This window comes from Paramormyrops kingsleyae, chromosome 1 (assembly GCF_048594095.1).
Source record: "Paramormyrops kingsleyae isolate MSU_618 chromosome 1, PKINGS_0.4, whole genome shotgun sequence".
NCBI classification, from domain to species: domain Eukaryota; kingdom Metazoa; phylum Chordata; class Actinopteri; order Osteoglossiformes; family Mormyridae; genus Paramormyrops; species Paramormyrops kingsleyae.
The window spans coordinates 48,970,454-48,990,569 of NC_132797.1; positions in this window are offsets into that span (position 1 = coordinate 48,970,454).

Below are 20,116 nucleotides of genomic sequence, written 5' to 3' on the forward strand. Positions count from 1 at the left end.
ATTTGGCACCAAAATGAGCTCCGTGCCTTTCACGGGCTCAGCGCAAATTGGCAAAATGTAGTTTACTAGGTGAAGAACAATATGGGCCTTTCATTACATGAATAGGCCCATAATAAAGTTTTTTTTCGACTTTGAGAGGCAATTGCACGCAATCCGTAAGGAGGACGGAGACAAGCGATATGTCAATCCGTCCGGCTAGGTAAGCCCTACGATTTGGCACCAAAGTGAGCTCCGTGCCTTTCACGGGCTCCTCGCAAATTGGCAAAATGTAATTTACTAGGTGAAGAGTAATATGGGCCTTTCATTACATGAATAGGCCCATAATAATAATAATAATAAAGTTTTTTTTTCGACTTTGAGAGGCAATTGCACGCAATCCGTAAGCAGTACGGAGACAAACGATATGTCAATCCGTGCAGCTAAGTAAGCCCTACGATTTGGCACCAAAGTGAGCTCCGTGCCTTTCACGGGCTCAGCGCAAATTGGCAAAATGTAGTTTACTAGGTGAAGAACAATATGGGCCTTTCATTACATGAATAGGCCCATAAAAACGAAAATTCCTGAAGAAATTTTGAGATGGGCCTATTCCGCTGACCGTGGCAGAGCCTGTGCTACTAATAAAATGGGTGGTCTGTGTACTGCAAGGTGATTGCTAAGATTTGCAAGTTAGTTGCTACGGTGCTGCTAGGTGGTTACCGAAGTGCCGCTAGGCATTGCTAGCTGGTTGCAATGTTGTTATTAGGCATTGCAAGGGTGTTGGTAGCTGGTTGCTAGGCGTTGCTACATGGTTGCTATGGTGTTGCATGGTGGTTGCTAGGTGCTGCAAGGTGTTTGCAATGGCATCAGAAGGCCTTGCTATGGTCTCAGCAGCTGGTTGCTAGGCATAGCGAAATGGTTGCTATGTTGTTGCTATGCATTTTTTGGTGGTTGCTATGGTGTTGCTAGGTTGTTGCTAGGTGCTGCAAGTGGGTTGCTATGATGTCAGAAGGCGTTGCTAAGGTCTCAGTAGCTGGTTGCTAGGCATAGCTAGATGGTTGCTATGGTGTTGCTATGCAATTATAGGTGGTTGCTAAGGTGTTGCTAGGTGGTTGCTAGGTGCTGCAAGTGGGTTGCTATGATGTTAGAAGGCGTTGCTAAGGTCTCAGTAGCTGGTTGCTAGGCGTTGCTATGGTGTTGCTATGCAATTCTAGGTGGTTGCTAGGTGCTGCAAGTTGGTTGCTATGATGTCAGAAGGCGTTGCTAAGGTCTCAGTAGCTGGTTGCTAGGCATAGCTAGATGGTTGCTATGGTGTTGCTATGAAATTCTAGGTGGTTGCTAAGGTGTTGCTAGGTGGTTGCTAGGTGCTGCAAGTGGTTTGCTATGATGTCAGAAGGCGTTGCTAAGGTCTCAGTAGCTGGTTGCTAGGCATAGCTAGATGGTTGCTATGGTGTTGCTATGCAATTCTAGGTGGTTGCTAAGGTGTTGCTAGGTGTTTGCTAGGTGCTGCAAGTGGTTTGCTATGATGTCAGAAGGCGTTGCTAAGTTCTCAGTAGCTGGTTGCTAGGCATAGCTAGATGGTTGCTATGGTGTTGCTATGCAATTCTAGGTGGTTGCTAAGGTGTTGCTAGGTGGTTGCTAGGTGCTGCAAGCGGGTTGCTATGATGTCAGAAGGCGTTGCTATGCTCTCAGTAGCTGGTTGCTAGGCATAGCTAGATGGTTGCTATGGTGTTGCTATGCAATTATAGGTGGTTGCTAAGGTGTTGCTAGGTGGTTGCTAGGGGCTGCCAGTGGGTTGCTATGATGTTAGAAGGCGTTGCTAAGGTCTCAGTAGCTGGTTGCTAGGCGTTGCTATGGTGTTGCTATGCAATTCTAGGTGGTTGCTAGGTGCTGCAAGTTGGTTGCTATGATGTCAGAAGGCATTGCTAAGGTCTCAGTAGCTGGTTGCTAGGCATAGCTAGATGGTTGCTATGGTGTTGCTATGAAATTCTAGGTGGTTGCTAAGGTGTTGCTAGGTGGTTGCTAGGTGCTGCAAGTGGTTTGCTATGATGTCAGAAGGCGTTGTTAAGGTCTCAGTAGCTGGTTGCTAGGCATAGCTAGATGGTTGCTATGGTGTTGCTATGCAATTCTAGGTGGTTGCTAAGGTGTTGCTAGGTGTTTGCTAGGTGCTGCAAGTGGTTTGCTATGATGTCAGAAGGCGTTGCTAAGGTCTCAGTAGCTGGATGCTAGGCATAGCTAGATGGTTGCTATGGTGTTGCTATGCAATTCTAGGTGGTTGCTAAGGTGTTGCTAGGTGGTTGCTATGTTGTCAGAAGTTGTTGCTATGGTCTCAGTAGCTGGTTGCTAGGCATAGCTAGATGGTTGCTATGGTGTTGCTATGCAATTCTAGGTGGTTGCTAAGGTGTTGCTAGGTGGTTGCTATGTTGTCAGAAGGTGTTGCTATGGTCTCAGTAGCTGGTTGCTAGGCATAGCTAGATGGTTGCTAAGGTGTTGCTATGAAATTGTAGGTAGTTGCTAAGGTGTTCCTAGGTGGTTGCTAGGCAGTTGCTATGTGTTTGGTGATGAGGCCTGAGGTTTAATACCAAGTCTTGTTGCGGTGGCATTAACACTGGCCAAGTGGCAAAACTTTGATTGAAATGCATTGAAGTCAATGGGAGAGAACGAGGGATGAAAGACGAGTGCGGCTCAAGATGGTGGACTTGGGGTGTTGGGTGATGAGGCCTAAGGTTGAATACCGAGTCTTGTTGCTGTGGTATGAACGCTGGCCGAGTGGGACAACTTTGACTGAAATGCATTGAAGTCAATGGGAAAGAACGAGGGATGAAAGACGAGTGCGGGTGAAGATGTTGGACTTGTGGTGTTGGATGATGAGGCCTAAGGTTTAATTCCGAGTCTTGTTGCTGTGGCATAAACGTTGGCCCAGTGGGAAAACTTTGACTGAAATGCATTGAAGTCAATGGGAGAGAACGAGGGATGAAAGACGAGTGCGGGTCAAGATGGTGGACTTGGGGTGTTGCCTGATGAGGTCTAAGGTTCAATATCGAGTCTTGTTGCTGTGGTATGAACGCTGGCCGAGTAGGAAAACTTTGACTGAAATGCATTGAAGTCAATGGGAGAGAACGAGGGATGAAAGACGAGTGCGAGTCAAGATGTTGGACTTGGGGTGTGGGGTGATGAGGCCTAAGGTTAAATACCGAGTCTTGTTGCTGTGGTATGAACGCTGGCCGAGTGGGACAACTTTGACTGAAATGCATTAAAGTCAATGGGAGAGAACGAGGGATGAAAGACGAGTGTGGGTCAAGATGTTGGACTTGAGGTGTTGGGTGATGAGGCCTAAGGTTCAATACCGAGTCTTGTTGCTGTGGTATGAACGCTGGCCGAGTGGGACAACTTTGACTGAAATGCATTGAAGTCAATGGGCCATTCACTCCCATGAAAAAAGATGCGCCTTACTACTATTCACATGGCTAATGCTAGGTAAAAGTTAGCATTTAATGCATTCCTATGGGATTTTTAGTGTGTTTTAACGTGAATAACGTCGCCATGGTAACATATTCTGCGCAGAAAAGTAATAGCACACCTCACACAACCAAGGACTCACTTTTGATATATAGATTGCCTGGCTGCACTCTACGGTACGACCCGCATTAATTGCCGAAAATCTACGGAAGAATAATAATAATAAACTAGAAACGAAAATTCCTGAAGAAATTTTGAGATGGGCCTATTCCGCTGACTGTGGAAGAGCCTGTGCTACTATTAAAATGGCTCGTCTGTGTACTGCTAGGTGATTGCTAAGATTTGCAAATTAGTTGCTAACGTGCTGCTAGGTGGTTACCGAAGTGCCGCTAGGCATTGCTAGGTGGTTGCAATGTTGTTATTAGGCATTGCAAGTGTGTTGGTAGCTGGTTGCTAGGCATTGCTACGTGGTTGCTATGTTGTTGCTATGCAATTATAGGTGGTTGCTATGGTGTTGCATGGTGGTTGCTAGGTGCTGCAAGGTGTTTGCTATGGCATCAGAAGGTGTTGCAATGGTCTCAGTAGCTGGTCGCTAGGCATATCTAAATGGTTGCTATGGTGTTGCTATGCATTTTTTGGTGGTTGCTATGGTGTTGCTATGGTGTCATAAGGCATTGCTATGGTCTCAGTAGCTGGTTGCTAGGCATAGCTAGATGGTTGCTATGGTGTTGCTAGGTGGTTGCTATGATGTCAGAAGGCGTTGCTATGGTCTCAGTAGCTGGTTGCTAGGCAAGGCTAGATGGTTGCTATGGTGTTGCTATGCAATTCTAGGTGGTTGCTATGGTGTTGCTAGGTGGTTGCTAGGCGCTGCAAGTGGGTTGCTATGATGTCAGAAGGCGTTGCTATGGTCTCAGTAGCTGGTTGCTAGGCATAGCTAGATGGTTGCTATGGTGTTGCTATGCAATTCTAGGTGGTTGCTAAGGTGTTGCTAGGTGGTTGCTAGGTGCTGCAAGCTGGTTGCTATGATGTCAGAAGGCGTTGCAATGCTCTCAGTAGCTGGTTGCTAGGCATAGCTAGATGGTTGCTATGGTGTTGCTATGCAATTTTAGGTGGTTGCTAAGGTGCTGCTAGGTGGTTGCTATGTTGTCAGAAGGTGTTGCTATGGGCTCAGTAGCTGGTTGCTAGGCATAGGTAGATGGTTGCTAAGGTGTTGCTATGAAATTGTAGGTAGTTGCTAAGGTGTTGCTAGGTGGTTGCTAGGCAGTTGCTAGGTGTTTGGTGATGAGGCCTGAGGTTGAATACCAAGTCTTGTTGCTGTTGCATTAACACTGGCTAATTGGCAAAACTTTGATTGAAATGCATTGAAGTCAATGGGAGAGAACGAGGGATGAAAGACGAGAGCGGGTCAGGATGGTGGTCTTAAGGTGTTGTGTGATGATGCCTGTGGTTCAATACCGAGTCTTATTGCTGTGGTATGAACGCTGGCCGAGTGGGAAAACTTTGACTGAAATGTATTGAAGTCAATGAGAGAGAACGAGGGATGAAAGACGAGTGCGGGTCAAGATGTTGGACTTGGGGTGTGGGGTGATGAGGCCTGAGGTTGAATACCTAGTCTTGTTGCAGTGGTATGAACACTGGCCGAGTGGGAAAACTTTGACTGAAATGCATTGAAGTCAATAGGAGAGAACGAGGGATGATAGACGAGTGCGGGTGAAGATGATGGACTTGGGGTGTTGGGTGATGAGGCCAAAGGTAGAATAACGAGTCTTGTTGCTGTGTTATGAATGCTGGCCAAGTGGGAAAACTTTGAACGAAATGCATTGAAGTCAATGGGAGAGAACGAGGGATGAAAGACGAGTGCGGGTCAAGATGTTGGACTTGGGGTGTTGGGTGATGAGGCCTAAGGTTGAATACCGAATCTTGTTGCTGTGGTATGAACGCTGGCCGAGTGGGAAAACTTTGACTGAAATGTATTGAAGTCAATGAGAGAGAACGAGGGATGAAAGACGAGTGCGGGTCAAGATGTTGGACTTGGGGTGTGGGGTGATGAGGCCTGAGGTTGAATACCTAGTCTTGTTGCAGTGGTATGAACACTGGCCGAGTGGGAAAACTTTGACTGAAATGCATTGAAGTCAATAGGAGAGAACGAGGGATGATAGACGAGTGCGGGTGAAGATGATGGACTTGGGGTGTTGGGTGATGAGGCCAAAGGTAGAATAACGAGTCTTGTTGCTGTGTTATGAATGCTGGCCAAGTGGGAAAACTTTGACTGAAATGCATTGAAGTCAATGGGAGAGAACGAGGGATGAAAGACGAGTGCGGGTCAAGATGTTGGACTTGGGGTGTTGGGTGATGAGGCCTGAGGTTGAATACCGAATCTTGTTGCTGTGGTATGAACGCTAGCCGAGTGGGAAAACTTTGACTGAAATGCATTGAAGTCAATGGGAGAGAACGAGGGATGAAAGACGAGTGCGGGTCAAGATGTTGGACTTGGGGTGTTGGGTGATGAGGCCTGAGGTTGAATCCCGAGTCTTGTTGCTGTGGTATGAACGCTGGCCGAGTGGGACAACTTTGACTGAAATGCATTGAAGCCAATGGGCCATTCACTCCCATGAAAAAAGATGCGCCTTACTACTATTCACATGGCTAATGCTAGGAAAAAGTTAGCATTTAATGCATTCCTATGGGATTTTTAGTGTGTTTTAACGTGAATAACGTCGCCATGGTAACATATTCTGCGCAGAAAAGTAATAGCACACCTCACACAACCAAGGACTCACTTTTGATATATAGATTGCCTGGCTGCACGCTACGGTACGACCCGCATTAATTGCCGAAAATCACGGAAGAATAATAATAATAACTAGAAACGAAAATTCCTGAAGAAATTTTGAGATGGGCCTATTCTGCTGACCGAGGAAGAGCTGGTGCTTTTACTTATTGATTTAATTATTTAGTCTTGTTGCTGTGGCAGAAGTATTGGCCAAATAATGAAACTTTGACAGAAATGCATTGAAGTCAATGGGAGAGAACGAGGGATGAAAGACGAGTGCGGGTCAAGATGGTGGTCTTGGGGTGTTGGGTGATGAGGCCTGAGGTTGAATACCTAGTCTTGTTGCTGTGGTATGAACGCTGGCCGAGTGGGAAAACTTTGACTGAAATGCATTGAAGTCAATGGGAGAGAACGAGGGATGAAAGACGAGTGCGGGTCAAGATGGTGGTCTTGGGGTGTTGGGTGATGAGGCCTGAGGTTGAATACCTAGTCTTATTGCTGTGGTATGAACGCTGGCCGAGTGGGACAACTTTGACTGAAATGCATTGAAGTCAATGGGAGAGAACGAGGGATGAAAGACGAGTGTGGGTCAAGATGTTGGACTTGGGGTGTTGGCTGATGAGGCCTAAGGTTGAATACCAAGTCTTGTTGCTCTGGTATGAACGCTGGCCGAGTGGGACAACTTTGACTGAAATGCATTGAAGCCAATGGGCCATTCACTCCCATGAAAAAAGATGCGCCTTACTACTATTCACATGGTTAATGCTAGGTAAAAGTTAGCATTTAATGCATTCCTATGGGATTTTTAGTGTGTTTTAACGTAAATAACGTCGCCATGGTAACATATTCTGCGCAGAAAAGTAATAGCACACCTCACACAACCAAGGACTCACTTTTGATATATAGATTGCCTGGCTGCACGCTACGGTACGACCCGCATTAATTGCCGAAAATCTACGGAAGAATAATAAATAATAACTAGATGGTTGCTATGGTGTTGCTATGCAATTCTAGGTGGTTGCTAAGGTGTTGCTAGGTGGTTGCTATGTTGTCAGAAGGTGTTGCTATGGGCTCAGTAGCTGGTTGCTAGGCATAGCTAGATGGTTGCTAAGGTGTTGCTATGAAATTGTAGGTAGTTGCTAAGGTGTTGCTAGGTGGTTGCTAGGCAGTTGCTATGTGTTTGATGGTGAGGTCTGAGGTGTAATACCAAGTCTTGTTGCTGTGGCATTAACACTGGCCAAGTGGCAAAACTTTGATTGAAATACATTGAAGTCAATGGGAGAGAACGAGGGATGAAAGGCGAGTGCGGGTCAAGATGGTACACTTGGGGTGTTGGGTGATGAGGCCTAAGATTGAATACTGAGTCTTGTTGCTGTGGTATGAACGCTGGCCGAGTGGGACAACTTTGACTGAAATGCATTGAAGTCAATGGGAGAGAACGAGGGATGAAAGACGAGTGCGGGGCAAGATGTTGGACTTGGGGTGTTGGGTGATGAGGCCTAAGGTTGAATACCGAGTGTTGTTGCTGTGGTATGAACGCTGTCCGAGTGGGACAACTTAGACTGAAATGCATTGAAGTCAATGGGAGAGAACGAGGGATGAAAGACGAGTGCGGGTCAGGATGGTGGTCTTGGGTTGTTGGGTGATGAGGCCTAAGGTTGAATATCGAGTCTTGTTGCTGTGGTATGAACGCTGGCCGAGTAGGAAAACTTTGACTGAAATGCATTGAAGTGAATGGGAGAGAACGAGGGATGAAAAATGAGTGCGGGTCAAGATGTTGGACTTGGGGTGTTGGGTGATGAGGCCTAAGGTTGAATACCGAGTCTTGTTGCTGTGGTATGAACGCTGGCCGAGTGGGACAACTTTGACTGAAATGCATTGAAGTCAATGGGCCATTCACTGCCATGAAATAAGACGATCCTTACTACTATTGACATGGTTAGTTAGGTATAGGCTAATGCTAGGTAAAAGTTAGCATTCAATGCATTCCTATGGGATTTTTAGTGTGTTTTAACATGAATAACGTCACCATGGTAACATATTCTGCGCAGAAAAGTAATAGCACACCTCACACCATGAAGGACTCACTTTTGATATATAGATTACCTGGCTGCATGCTACGGTACGACCCGCATTAATTGCCGAAAATCACGGAAGAATAATAATAATAAAGTTTTTTTTTCGTGTTTGAGAGGCGATTGCACGCAATCCGTAAGCAGTACGGAGACAAACGATATGTCAATCCGTGCAGCTAAGTAAGCCCTACGATTTGGCACCAAAGTGAGCTCCGTGCCTTTCACGGGCTCAGCGCAAATTGGCAAAATGTAATTTACTAGGTGAAGAACAATATGGGCCTTTCATTACATGAATAGGCCCATAACTAGAAACGAAAATTCCTGAAGAAATTTTGAGATGGGCCTATTATGCTGACCGAGGAAGAGCCTGTGCTACTAATAAAGTGGCTGGTCTGTGCACTGCTAGGTGATTGCTATGATGTTGCTAGTTTGGTGCTATGGTGCTGCTAGGCGGTTGCTGTAGTGCCGCTAGGCATTGCTAGGTGGTTGCAATGTTGTTATTAGGCATTGCAAGGGTGTTGGTAGCTGGTTGCTAGGCGTTGCTACATGGTTGCTATGGTGTTGCATGGTGGTTGCTAGGTGCTGCAAGGTGTTTGCAATGGCATCAGAAGGCCTTGCTATGGTCTCAGCAGCTGGTTGCTAGGCATAGCTAAATGGTTGCTATGGTGTTGCTATGCATTTTTTGGTGGTTGCTATGGTGTTGCTAGGTGCTGCAAGTGGGTTGCTATGATGTCAGAAGGCGTTGCTAAGGTCTCAGTAGCTGGTTGCTAGGCATAGCTAGATGGTTGCTATGGTGTTGCTATGCAATTATAGGTGGTTGCTAAGGTGTTGGTAGGTGGTTGCTAGGTGCTGCAAGTCGGTTGCTATGATGTCAGATGGCGTTGCTATGGTCTCAGTTGCTGGTTGCTAGGCATAGCTAGATGGTTGCTATGGTGTTGCTATGCAATTCTAGGTGGTTGCTAAGGTGTTGCTAGGTGGTTGCTATGTTGTCAGATGGCGTTGCTATGGTCTCAGTAGCTGGTTGCTAGGCATAGCTAGATGGTTGCTATGGTGTTGCTATGCAATTCTAGGTGGTTGCTAAGGTGTTGCTAGGTGGTTGCTAGGTGCTGCTAGTGGGTTGCTATGATGTCAGAAGGCGTTGCTAACGTTTCAGTAGCTGGTTGCTAGGCATAGCTAGATGGTTGCTATGGTGTTGCTATGCAATTCTAGGTGGTTGCTAAGGTGTTGCTAGGTGGTTGCTATGTTGTCAGAAGGTGTTGCTATGGTCTCAGTAGCTGGTTGCTAGGCATAGCTAGATGGTTGCTAAGGTGTTGCTATGAAATTGTAGGTAGTTGCTAAGCTGTTGCTAGGTGGTTGCTAGGCAGTTGCTATGTGTTTGGTGATGAGGCCTGAGGTTTAATACCAAGTCTTGTTGCTGTGGCATTAACACTGGCCAAGTGGCAAAACTTTGATTGAAATGCATTGAAGTCAATGGGAGAGAACGAGGGATGAAAGACGAGTGCGGGTCAAGATGATGGACTTGGGGTGTTGGGTGATGAGGCCTAAGGTTGAATACCGAGTCTTGTTGCTGTGGTATGAACGCTGGCCGAGAGGGACAACTTTGACTGAAATGCATTGAAGTCAATGGGAAAGAACGAGGGATGAAAGACGAGTGTGGGTCAAGATGTTGGACTTGTGGTGTTGGGTGATGAGGCCTAAGGTTGAATACCGAATCTTGTTGCTGTGGCATAAACGTTGGCCCAGTGGGAAAACTTTGACTGAAATGCATTGAAGTCAATGGGAGAGAACGAGGGATGAAAGACGAGTGCGGGTGAAGATGGTGGTCTTGAGGTGTTTGGTGATGAGGACTAAGGTTGAATTCCTAGTCTTGTTGCTGTGGTATGAACACTGGCCGAGTAGGAAATCTTTGACTAAAATGTATTGAAGTCAATGGGAGAGAACGAGGGATGAAAGACGAGTGCGGGTCAAGATGGTGGACTTGGGGTGTTGGGTGATGAGGCCTAAGGTTGAATACCGAGTCTTGTTGCTGTGGTATGAACGCTGGCCGAGTGGGACAACTTTGACTGAAATGCATTGAAGCCAATGGGCCATTCACTCCCATGAAAAAAGATGCGCCTTACTACTATTCACATGGCTAATGCTAGGTAAAAGTTAGCATTTAATGCATTCCTATGGGATTTTTAGTGTGTTTTAACGTGAATAACGTCGCCATGGTAACATATTCTGCGCAGAAAAGTAATAGCACACCTCACACAACCAAGGACTCACTTTTGATATATAGATTGCCTGGCTGCACGTTACGGTACGACCCGCATTAATTGCCGAAAATCTACGGAAGAATAATAATAATAACTAGAAACGAAAATTCCTGAAGAAATTTTGAGATGGGCCTATTCCGCTGACCGTGGCAGAGCCTGTGCTACTAATAAAATGGGTGGTCTGTGTACTGCTAGGTGATTGCTAAGATTTGCAAGTTAGTTGCTACGGTGCTGCTAGGTGGTTACCGAAGTGCCGCTAGGCATTGCTAACTGGTTGCAATGTTGTTATTAGGCATTGCAAGGGTGTTGGTAGCTGGTTGCTAGGTGCTGCAAGTGGGTTGCTATGATGTCAGAAGGCGTTGCTATGGTCTCAGTAGCTGGTTGCTAGGCATAGCTAGATGGTTGCTATGGTGTTGCTATGCAATTATAGGTGGTTGCTAAGGTGTTGCATGGTGGTTGCTAGGTGCTGCAAGGTGTTTGCAATGGCATCAGAAGGCCTTGCTATGGTCTCAGCAGCTGGTTGCTAGGCATAGCTAGATGGTTGCTATGGTGTTGCTATGCAATTATAGGTGGTTGCTAAGGTGTGGCTAGGTGGTTGCTAGGTGCTGCAAGTGGGTTGCTATGATGTCAGATGGCGTTGCTATGGTCTCAGTTGCTGGTTGCTAGGCATAGCTAGATGGTTGCTATGGCGTTGCTATGCAATTCTAGGTGGTTGCTAAGGTGTTGCTAGGTGGTTGCTAGGTGCTGCAAGTGGGTTGCTATGATGTCAGAAGGCGTTGCTATGGTCTCAGTAGCTGGTTGCTAGGCATAGCTAGATGGTTGCTATGGTGTTGCTATGCAATTATAGGTGGTTGCTAAGGTGTTGCATGGTGGTTGCTAGGTGCTGCAAGGTGTTTGCAATGGCATCAGAAGGCCTTGCTATGGTCTCAGCAGCTGGTTGCTAGGCATAGCTAGATGGTTGCTATGGTGTTGCTATGCAATTATAGGTGGTTGCTAAGGTGTGGCTAGGTGGTTGCTAGGTGCTGCAAGTGGGTTGCTATGATGTCAGATGGCGTTGCTATGGTCTCAGTTGCTGGTTGCTAGGCATAGCTAGATGGTTGCTATGGCGTTGCTATGCAATTCTAGGTGGTTGCTAAGGTGTTGCTAGGTGGTTGCTAGGTGCTGCAAGTGGGTTGCTATGATGTCAGAAGGCGTTGCTATGGTCTCAGTAGCTGGTTGCTAGGCATAGCTAGATGGTTGCTATGGTGTTGCTATGCAATTATAGGTGGTTGCTAAGGTGTTGCTAGGTGGTTGCTAGGTGCTGCAAGGTGGTTGCTATGATTTCAGAAGGCGTTGCTAAGGTCTCAGTAGCTGGTTGCTAGGCATAGCTAGATGGTTGCTATGGTGTTGCTATGCAATTCTAGGTGGTTGCTAAGGTGTTGCTAGGTGGTTGCTAGGTGCTGCAAATGGGTTGCTATGATGTCAGAAGTCGTTGCTATGGTCTCAGTAGCTGGTTGCTAGGCATAGCTAGATGGTTGCTATGGTGTTGCTATGCAATTCTAGGTGGTTGCTAAGGTGTTGCTAGGTGGTTGCTATGTTGTCAGAAGGTGTTGCTATGGGCTCAGTAGCTGGTTGCTAGGCATAGCTAGATGGTTGCTAAGGTGTTGCTATGAAATTGTAGGTAGTTGCTAAGGTGTTGCTAGGTGGTTGCTAGGTGCTGCAAGTGGGTTGCTATGATGTCAGATGGCGTTGCTATGGTCTCAGTAGCTGGTTGCTAGGTGGTTGCTAGGCATAGCTAGGTGGTTGCTATGGTGTTGCTATGCAATTCTAGGTGGTTGCTAAGGTGTTGCTAGGTGGTTGCTATGTTGTCAGAAGGTGTTGCTATGGGCTCAGTAGCTGGTTGCTAGGCATAGCTAGATGGTTGCTAAGGTGTTGCTATGAAATTGTAGGTAGTTGCTAAGGTGTTGCTAGGTGGTTGCTAGGTGCTGCAAGTGGGTTGCTATGATGTCAGATGGCGTTGCTATGGTCTCAGTAGCTGGTTGCTAGGTGGTTGCTAGGCATAGCTAGGTGGTTGCTATGGTGTTGCTATGCAATTGTAGGTGGTTGCTATGGTGTTGCTAGGTGGTTGCTAGGTGCTGCAAGGTGGTTGCTAGGTTGTGCGATGGCGTTCCTATGGTGTCAGTAGCTGGTAGCTAGGCATTGCTATGTGGTTGCTATGCAGTTGCTATGTAATTATAGGTGGTTGCTATGGTGTTGCTAGGCATCGCTAGGTGGTTGCTACGGTGCTGGTAGGCGTTTGGTGATGAGGCCTAAGGTTTAATATTAAGTGTTGATGATGTGGCATGAACAGTGGCTGAATAGCACAAGTTTGACTGAAATGCATTGAAGTCAATGGGAGAGAACGAGGGATGAAAGACGAGTGCGGGTCAAGATGTTGGACTTGGGGTGTGGGGTGATGAGGCCTAAGGTTAAATACCGAGTCTTGTTGCCGTGGTATGAACGCTGGCCCAGTGGGAAAACTTTGACTGAAATGCATTGAAGTCAATGGGAGAGAACGAGGGATGAAAGACGAGTGCGGGGCAAGATGTTGGACTTGGGATGTTGGGTGATGAGGCCTGAAGTTGAATACCGAGTGTTATTGCTGTGGTATGAACGCTGGCCGAGGAGGAAAACTTTGACAGAAATGCATTGAAGTCAATAGGAGAGAACGAGGGATGAAAGACGAGTGCGGGGCAAGATGTTGGACTTGGGGTGTTGGGTGATGAGGCCTAAGGTTGAATACCGAGTCTTGTTGCTGTGGAATGAATACTGGCCGAGTGGGAAAACATTGACTGAAATGCATTGAAGTCAATGGGAGAGAACGAGGGATGAAAGACGAGTGCGGGTCAAGATGTTGGACTTGGGGTGTTGGGTGATGAGGCCTAAGGTTGAATACCGAGTCTTGTTGCTGTGGTATGAACGCTGGCCGAGTGGGACAACTTTGACTGAAATGCATTGAAGTCAATGGGCCATTCACTGCCATGAAATAAGACGATCCTTACTACTATTCACATGGTTAGTTAGGTATAGGCTAATGCTAGGTAAAAGTTAGCATTCAATGCATTCCTATGGGATTTTTAGTGTGTTTTAACATGAATAACGTCACCATGGTAACATATTCTGCGCAGAAAAGTAATAGCACACCTCACACCATGAAGGACTCACTTTTGATATATAGATTACCTGGCTGCATGCTACGGTACGACCCGCATTAATTGCCGAAAATCACGGAAGAATAATAATAATAAAGTTTTTTTTTCGTGTTTGAGAGGCGATTGCACGCAATCCGTAAGGAGTACAGAGACAAAAGATATGTCAATCCGTCCAGCTAAGCAGGCCCTACGATTTGGCACCAAAGTGAGCTCCGTGCCTTTCACGGGCTCAGCGCAAGTTGGCAAAATGTAGTTTACTAGGTGAAGAGTAATATGGGCCTTTCATTACATGAATAGGCCCATAACTAGAAACGAAAATTCCTGAAGAAATTTTGAGATGGGCCTATTCCGCTGGCTGTGGAAGAGCCTGTGCTACTAATAAAGTGGCTGGTCTGTGCACTGCTAGGTGACTGCTATGATGTTGCTAGTTCGGTGCTATGGTGCTTCTAGGCGGTTGCTGAAGTGCCGCTAGGCATTGCTAGGTGGTTGCAATGTTGTTATTAGGCATTGCAACGTTGTTGGTAGCTGGTTGCTAGGCATAGCTAAATGGTTGCTATGGTGTTGCATGGTGGTTGCTAGGTGCTGCAATGTGTTTGCTATGGCATCAGGAGGTCTTGCTATGGTCTCAGTAGCTGGTAGCTAGGCATAGCTAAATGGTTGCTATGGTGTTGCTATGCATTTTTTGGTGGTTGCTATGGTGTTGCTAGGTGGTTGCTAGGTGCTGCAAGGTGGTTGCTATGGTGTCAGAAGGCATTGCTATGGTCTCAGTAGCTGGTTGATAGGCATAGCTAAATTGTTGATATGTTGTTGCTATGCAATTCTAGGTGGTTGCTAAGGTGTTGCTAGGTGGTTGCTAGGTGCTGCAAGTGTGTTGCTATGATGTCAGAAGGCGTTGCTATGGTCTCAGTAGCTGGTTTCTAGGCATAGCTAGATGGTTGCTATGGTGTTGCTATGCAATTATAGGTGGTTGCTAAGGTGTTGCTAGGTGGTTGCTAGGTGCTGCAAGCTGGTTGCTATGATGTCAGAAGACGTTGCTAAGGTCTCAGTAGCTGGTTGCTAGGCATAGCTAGATGGTCGCTATGGTGTTGCTATGCAATTCTAGGTGGTTGCTAAGGTGTTGCTAGGTGGTTGCTACGTTGTCAGAAGGCGTTGCTATGGTCACAGTAGCTGGTTGCTAGGCATAGCTAGATGGTTGCTATGGTGTTGCTATGGAATTCTAGGTGGTTGCTAAGGTGTTGCTAGGTGGTTGCTAGGTGCTGCAATTGGGTTGCTATGATGTCAGAAGGCGTTGCTAAGGTCTCAGTAGCTGGTTTCTAGGCATAGCTAGATGGTTGCTATGGTGTTGCTATGCAATTCTAGGTGGTTGCTAAGGTGTTGCTAGGTGGTTGCTAGGTGCTGCAAATGGGTTGCTATGATGTCAGAAGGCGTTGCTATGGTCTCAGTAGCTGGTTGCTAGGCATAGCTAGATGGTTGCTATGGTGTTGCTATGCAATTCTAGGTGGTTGCTAAGGTGTTGCTAGGTGGTTGCTATGTTGTCAGAAGGTGTTGCTATGGGCTCAGTAGCTGGTTGCTAGGCATAGCTAGATGGTTGCTAAGGTGTTGCTATGAAATTGTAGGTAGTTGCTAAGGTGTTGCTAGGTGGTTGCTAGGCAGTTGCTATGTGTTTGGTGATGAGGCCTGAGGTTTAATACCAAGTCTTGTTGCTGTGGCATTAACACTGGCCAAGTGGCAAAACTTTGATTGAAATGCATTGAAGTCAATGGGAGAGAACGAGGGATGAAAGACGAGTGCGGGTCAAGATGGTGGACTTGTGGTGTTGAGTGATGAGGCCTACGGTATAATACCGAGTCTTGTTGCTGTGGTATGAACACTGGCCCAGTGGGAAAACTTTGACTGAAATGCATTGAAGTCAATGTGAGAGAACGAGGGATGAAAGACGAGTGCGGGTCAGGATGGTGGTCTTAAGGTGTTGTGTGATGATGCCTGTGGTTGAATACCTAGTCTTATTGCTGTGGTATGAACGCTGGACGAGTGGGACAACTTTGACTGAAATGTATTGAAGTCAATGGGAGAGAACGAGGGATGAAAGACGAGTGCGGGTCAAGATGTTGGACTTGCGGTGTTGAGTGATGAGGCCTAAGGTTGAATACCGAGTCTTGTTGCTGTGGCATGAACGCTGGCGCAGTGGGAAAACTTTGACTGAAATGCATTGAAGTCAATGGGAGAGAACGAGGGATGAAAGACGAGTGCGGGTCAAGATGTTGGACTTGGGGTGTTGGGTGATGAGGCCTAAGGTTGAATACCGAGTCCTGTTGCTGTGGTATGAACACTGGCGGAGTGGGACAACTTTGACTGAAATGCATTGAAGTCAATGGGAGAGAACGAGGGATGAAAGACGAGTGCGGGTCAAGATGTTGGACTTGCGGTGTTGGGTGATGAGGCCTAAGGTTGTATACCGAGTCTTGTTGCTGTGGTATGAACGCTGGCCGAGTGGGACAACTTTGACTGAAATGCATTGAAGTCAATGGGCCATTCACTCCCATGAAAAAAGATGCGCCTTACTACTATTCACATGGTTAGTCAGGCTAATGCTAGGTAAAAGTTAGCATTTAATGCATTCCTATGGGATTTTTAATGTGTTTAAACGTGAATAACGTCGCTATGGTAACATATTCTGCGCAGAAAAGTAATAGCACACCTCACACAACCAAGGACTCACTTTTGATATATAGATTGCCTGGCTGCACGCTACGGTACGACCCGCATTAATTGCCGAAAATCACGGAAGAATAATAATAATAAACTAGATGGTTGCTATGGTGTTGCTATGGAATTATTGGTGGTTGCTAAGGTGTTGCTAGGTGGTTGCTAGGTGCTGCAAGTGGGTTGCTATGATGTCAGATGGAGTTGCTATGGTCTCAGTAGCTGGTTGCTAGGCATAGCTAGATGGTTGCTATGGTGTTGCTATGCAATTCTAGGTGGTTGCTAAGGTGTTGCTAGGTGGTTGCTATGTTGTCAGAAGGTGTTGCTATGGGCTCAGTAGCTGGTTGCTAGGCATAGCTAGATGGTTGCTAAGGTGTTGCTATGAAATTGTAGGTAGTTGCTAAGGTGTTGCTAGGTGGTTGCTAGGCAGTTGCTATGTGTTTGATGGTGAGGTCTGAGGTGTAATACCAAGTCTTGTTGCTGTGGCATTAACACTGGCCAAGTGGCAAAACTTTGATTGAAATACATTGAAGTCAATGGGAGAGAACGAGGGATGAAAGGCGAGTGCGGGTCAAGATGGTACACTTGGGGTGTTGGGTGATGAGGCCTAAGATTGAATACTGAGTCTTGTTGCTGTGGTATGAACGCTGGCCGAGTGGGACAACTTTGACTGAAATGCATTGAAGTCAATGGGAGAGAACGAGGGATGAAAGACGAGTGCGGGGCAAGATGTTGGACTTGGGGTGTTGGGTGATGAGGCCTAAGGTTGAATACCGAGTGTTGTTGCTGTGGTATGAACGCTGTCCGAGTGGGACAACTTAGACTGAAATGCATTGAAGTCAATGGGAGAGAACGAGGGATGAAAGACGAGTGCGGGTCAGGATGGTGGTCTTGGGTTGTTGGGTGATGAGGCCTAAGGTTGAATATCGAGTCTTGTTGCTGTGGTATGAACGCTGGCCGAGTAGGAAAACTTTGACTGAAATGCATTGAAGTCAATGGGAGAGAACGAGGGATGAAAAATGAGTGCGGGTCAAGATGTTGGACTTGGGGTGTTGGGTGATGAGGCCTAAGGTTGAATACCGAGTCTTGTTGCTGTGGTATGAACGCTGGCCGAGTGGGACAACTTTGACTGAAATGCATTGAAGTCAATGGGCCATTCACTGCCATGAAATAAGACGATCCTTACTACTATTGACATGGTTAGTTAGGTATAGGCTAATGCTAGGTAAAAGTTAGCATTCAATGCATTCCTATGGGATTTTTAGTGTGTTTTAACATGAATAACGTCACCATGGTAACATATTCTGCGCAGAAAAGTAATAGCACACCTCACACCATGAAGGACTCACTTTTGATATATAGATTACCTGGCTGCATGCTACGGTACGACCCGCATTAATTGCCGAAAATCACGGAAGAATAATAATAATAAAGTTTTTTTTTCGTGTTTGAGAGGCGATTGCACGCAATCCGTAAGGAGTACAGAGACAAAAGATATGTCAATCCGTCCAGCTAAGCAGGCCCTACGATTTGGCACCAAAATGAGCTCCGTGCCTTTCACGGGCTCAGCGCAAATTGGCAAAATGTAGTTTACTAGGTGAAGAACAATATGGGCCTTTCATTACATGAATAGGCCCATAATAAATAAAGTTTTTATTTTTCGACTTTGAGAGGCAATTGCACGCAATCCGTAAGAAGTACGGAGACAATCGATATGTCAATCCGTGCAGCTAAGTAAGCCCTACGATTTGGCACCAAAGTGAGCTCCGTGCCTTTCACGGGCTCAGCGCAAATTGGCAAAATGTAGTTTACTAGGTGAAGAACAATATGGGCCTTTCATTACATGAATAGGCCCATAATAAAGTTTTTTTTTCGACTTTGAGAGGCAATTGCACGCAATCCGTAAGAAGTACGGAGACAATCGATATGTCAATCCGTGCAGCTAAGTAAGCCCTACGATTTGGCACCAAAGTGAGCTCCGTGCCTTTCACGGGCTCAGCGCAAATTGGCAAAATGTAGTTTACTAGGTGAAGAACAATATGGGCCTTTCATTACATGAATAGGCCCATAATAATAATAACTAGAAACGAAAATTCCTGAAGAAATTTTGAGATGGGCCTATTCTGCTGACCGAGGAAGAGCTGGGGCTCTTACTTATTGATTTAATTATTTAGCCTTGTTGCTGTGGCAGAAGTATTGGCCAAAAAATGAAACTTTGACAGAAATGCATTGAAGTCAATGTGAGAGAACGAGGGATGAAGGACGAGTGCGGGTCAGGATGGGGGTCTTAAGGTGTTGGGTGATGGTGCCTGAGGTTTTATAACGAGTCTTCTTGTTGTGGCATAAACCCTGGCCTAGTAGGAAAACTTTGACCGAAATGCATTGAAGTCAATGGGAGAGAACGAGGGATGAAAGAGGAGTGCGGGTCAAGGTGTTGGACTTGGGGTGTTGGGTGAAGAGGCCTAAGGTTGAATACCAAGTCTTGTTGCTCTGGTATGAACGCTGGCCGAGTGGGACAACTTTGACTGGAATGCATTGAAGTCAATGGGAGAGAACGAGGGATGAAAGACGAGTGCGGGTCAAGATGGTGGACTTGGGGTGTTGGGTGATGAGGCCTGAGGTTGAATACCGAGTCTTGTTGTTGTGGGATGAACGCTGGCCGAGTGGGACAACTTTGACTGAAATGCATTGAAGTCAATGGGAGAGAACGAGGGATGAAAGACGAGTGCGGGTCAAGATGGTAGACTTGGGGTGTTGGGTGATGAGGCCTAAGGTTGAATATCGAGTCTTGTTGCTGTGGTATGAACGCTGGCCGAGTGGGACAACTTTGACTGAAATGCATTGAAGCCAATGGGCCATTCACTCCCATGAAAAAAGATGCGCCTTACTACTATTCACATGGCTAATGCTAGGTAAAAGTTAGCATTTAATGCATTCCTATGGGATTTTAAATGTGTTTGAACGTGAATATCGTCGCCATGGTAACATATTCTGCGCAGAAAAGTAATAGCACACCTCACACAACCAAGGACTCACTTTTGATATATAGATTGCCTGGCTGCACGCTATGGTACGACCCGCATTAATTGCCGAAAATCACGGAAGAATAATAATAAATAATAATAATAACTAGAAACGAAAATTCCTGAAGAAATTTTGAGATGGGCCTATTCTGCTGACCGAGGAAGAGCTGGTGCTTTTACTTATTGATTTAATTATTCAGTCTTGTAGCTGTGGCAGAAGTAGTGGCCAAATAATGAAACTTTGACTGAAATGCATTGAAGTCAATGGGAGAGAACGAGGGATGGAAGACAAGTGCGGGTCAAGATGTTGGACTTGGGGTGTTGGGTGATGAGGCCTAAGGTTGAATACCGAGTCTTGTTGCTGTGGTATGAACGCTGGCCGAGTGGGAAAACTTTGACTGAAATGCATTGAAGTCAATAGGAGAGAACGAGGGATGATAGACGAGTGCGGGTGAAGATGATGGACTTGGGGCGTTGGGTGATGAGGCCTAAGGTTGAATACCGAGTCTTGTTGCTGTAGTATGAACGCTGGCCGAGTGGGAAAACTTTGACTGAAATGCATTGAAGTCAATGGGAGAGAACGAGGGATGAAAGACGAGTGCGGGTCAGGATGGTGGACTTGGGGTGTTGGGTGATGAGGCCTGAGGTTGAATACCGAGTCTTGTTGCTGTGGTATGAA